At 39.5% G+C, this 3,581-nt stretch overlaps 1 pseudogene; it reads left to right on the top strand.

Moving 5' to 3' along the window:
- The first annotated feature begins 341 nt into the window (after nt 1–341).
- LOC716957 (small ribosomal subunit protein eS17 pseudogene) lies at nt 342–991 on the top strand (annotated as a pseudogene).
- Nucleotides 992–3,581: the final 2,590 nt, after the last annotated feature.

The following is a 3,581-nucleotide window of genomic DNA, read 5'->3' as shown; positions in this document are numbered from 1 at the left end:
CTGGACCTTCTTTCTCTTTTATTAGTGACATAGATGAATATATATATATACACACACACACACACACATAGTCTTTAAAATCATTAAAAATATTGATTAATGTAAGAAAGAAAGAATGAGGTTCTCATTTACATCCTTCTAGTTTATTATTATTTCTTGAGAAAATATTGCTGGGTTGATTACAAAATGGTGCCTGTGGTTGTGCAGAAGAGGGGCTCTCCACAGTACTGATGAGACCAAGGCTGCCGTGAGCTAACTTGCATTTTTCTATCAGCCGAGGGTGTGGTGATAGCTGAGAACAGGAAGATTGTGAGTTAGCTGAACAAGAGGGCTACATGTCCCAGACCAAAAAGAAAGGCAGACACATAGCTTATCTGCTGTTTTCTCTTTGCTTTCCTGTTCTCCTGCCAGCCTGACCCTTTCTCCTCAGTTAGGACTCCACAGATAGCATTAAAATAAGAATTCTTCGTTTACCAAGGACCTGCCAACATGGGGCACGTTCACACCAAAACTGTGAAGAAGGCGGCCCAGGTCATCATACAACAGTATTACATGTGCGTAGGTAACAACTTCCATAGAAACAAATGCATGCGTGAGGAGATGGCCATTATCCCCAGCAAGAAGCTCCGTAATAACATAGCAGGCTGTGTCAATCATCTGATGAAGCGGATGCAGAGGGGCCCATTGAGAGGTGTTTCCATTAAGCTGCAGGAGAAGGAGAGAGAAAGGAGAGACGATTATGTTCCCAAGGTCTCAGCCCCGGATCAGGAGATCATTGAAGTAGATCCTGACACTGAGGAAATGCTGAAGCTTTTGGACTTTGGCAGTCCGTCCCACCTGCCGATCACTCAGCCTACAGTTGGGATGAATTTCAAAATGCCTCTGGGGGCTGTTTGATTCTTTCTACAATGCTGTAATGTTTTCAATAAATGTGGCACAACAACAAAAAATAAAGATTTTGTAAGATCATAAAAATCTATTTTGAGTCCATGTAGCGTTTACCATAGCCAGTGAATGACCAGAGAATTAAAAGCCAACTAAAGGTCACTGAAAGTGGTAAAGATGATTGATTTTGCAATAAAATGAGGGCACATAATAGCAGTAATTTATAGTACTATAGCACTCCTTGGAACCTGCCTTTTTGTAGAAAAAAATGTAAATTTGAGAGAGGTTAATTTGCAATTTACTAAGAAGAGAAAATTCATACATTTTTAAGGCACAACTAAGAGAAACAATAAGGTTATTATTTTGAGAGAATAGTGCGCATTTTTGAAAATCTAAAAGGGATCTTTCAGTTCCCCAGATGACATAGGAGCTCCAAGGTAAAGGGAAGGATAGGTGTTGGGAGAAAAGGCAATAGACATGGTTGTATGTCCCCCTCCCAACTAGACCCGAGCATGGGTCAAGGTACATTACGGTAAGCACGTCTTTTGGGAGTGTGAAAAATCCAGAAATAGAACCATTAAAATAATAAAACTTCAGTTTAAAATAAAATAAACCTGCCTCAAAATAGAATTACTGATGTAGATAGATACGCACTGAATGTAGAATGGTAATGAGTTAAAACATCCTACCAAATGGTAAAAGTATTCTTAGGCATAAAAATGTCACATTTTGCTTTTAAATTGAAAGTTCATCTTTTGGGTGTAGAAGAGAAAAGACTTGGGAGGAGTTAGACATGTGGAAAAAGTGATTAGTGGGGTCTCCCTCAAACAGGTGCAGGAATTTGCCATGGGCCGGAACAGAAATAAATCACATTCTGCAGTGGAAATCCAAAAATAAATAAACACACATTTCAAATTGCTGTTTTTGATTGAGCATGAACAAAAGCCTGTTATAGTCAGACAAGTAAATGCAATTTAAGTAAGACATTTCGAAACGAAATTGCATTAGAGACTGTTTCTTACAGTCTCGCATTCTTACCAGTAACTTTAACCTTATCAATACATGTTTTTTTAATTCTGAAGAGTGAGAAAAACATGAAGTATTTCAAAGGAGACACTAATATTTTCTCAAAATTACAGAACCATTAAGCCTGTGCTGATTGAATTAACTCCATGTTTATGTTGGTGAGGCCACAGGACTTGGTTGGGTGAAGTAACCTAAGCCCCTCTCATCTCCTTCCAGGACCCCGTGGCCTGCCTCAGTTTTATTGTGTCAGCCCACCCCTCCCTCCCACTCCCAAACACCTAACTGTTACTCCAGGAGTAAACAGCAGAGTCAGTGGCTGCTCGGATATGGATATTAGAAAAAAACTGAAAAAGAGATTGATAAACTATTTTGAGGCTTTATTCCTTGCCAAACATTAGTCTAGGCTTTTTCAGGTCTTGCCTTGGGAGTTGAAAGTAAGGAAGACTTTACAATTCCTCTGTTGTAAGATTGACTGCAGGGGTGATGGGAGGATGCTGGGGGAATTCTTGCAAAGAATGATTTTACCCTCTCAGTAATACTATAACAATATGTGATTTGATTAAATGAATAACTTTTTTTTTTTTTTGAGACCGAGTCTCACTCTGTCGCCCAGGCTGGAGTGCAGTGGCACGATCTCGGCTCACTGCAACCTCCAGCTCCTGGGTTCAAAGGATTCTCCTGCCTCTGCCTCCCGAGTAGCTGGGACCACAGGCGTGCACCACCACACCCGGCTAATTTTTGTATCTTTAATGATGATGGGGTTTCACCATGTTGGCCAGGCTGGTCTCAAACTCCTGACCTCAGGTGATCCACCCACCTCAGCCTCCCAGAGTGCTGGGATTACAGGCACGAGCTGTCGCACCTGACCTCATAAACTATTTTCTAAAAGAAATCCTGTTCTGGTAACAAAGAATGGTTACTTCCCAAGTTTGCAGTGACTGTTTTTTGTTGTTGTTGTTGTTTACGAAACTTGTTTACATTACAGTTTACTCTCTGTGTGTTTATCCTTTAGGAAAGTTAATGAAAATTACAAGTCTCTGAAAGATCTGGAGTTATTAAGAATTGAGGAAAGTTTTAGTAAGAGTTTTGTATCATTTCCTAATTAGGAGTGACTTCCTTCTCAGAAGAAATTGAAGTTTAATATTTTTCATCCCAGTGGGGTGAAAAATTTACAGACACCAAGACACAAAAATCAAAGGATTTTACAAATGTTTATTTTGCCTTCTGAACAGATTACCAAAATAACATTTAATATCACCGGGATTGAAATATCTTTCAATTCTGACCAAAGATGGAGAACACGTTCAAGCAACCCTCAGGCACAATGTAGCAAATTGCCCTTTCATGCAGGGTTTTCAGGAGTCACGGGAGACACCGTCTCTGGTTGATTTCTCTGTAGGATCTGTGGCTAATCTTATTCCTCCAAAACACAAACACACACAAAAACCCTTGCTGAGAAAGACAGACTGTCACTTGACAGAGTAAAAACAAATCCATAGGGATTTATCAAAAATTTTGTAGTCACCACCATAATGCTAAACTTACATGTTCTTCCTCAAATCCAAAGGCTAAGGTGAAAAAAACACATAGTTGGAAGACAGCAGTTCTTTTTTGGCTATCATCTCAATATCATTATACTTAATATTTGGCACCACAAAAAAAAACTTCCT

Source organism: Macaca mulatta, chromosome 11, assembly GCF_049350105.2.
Source record: "Macaca mulatta isolate MMU2019108-1 chromosome 11, T2T-MMU8v2.0, whole genome shotgun sequence".
Classification (NCBI taxonomy): domain Eukaryota; kingdom Metazoa; phylum Chordata; class Mammalia; order Primates; family Cercopithecidae; genus Macaca; species Macaca mulatta.
This window is presented reverse-complemented; position numbering and strand designations above follow the sequence as displayed.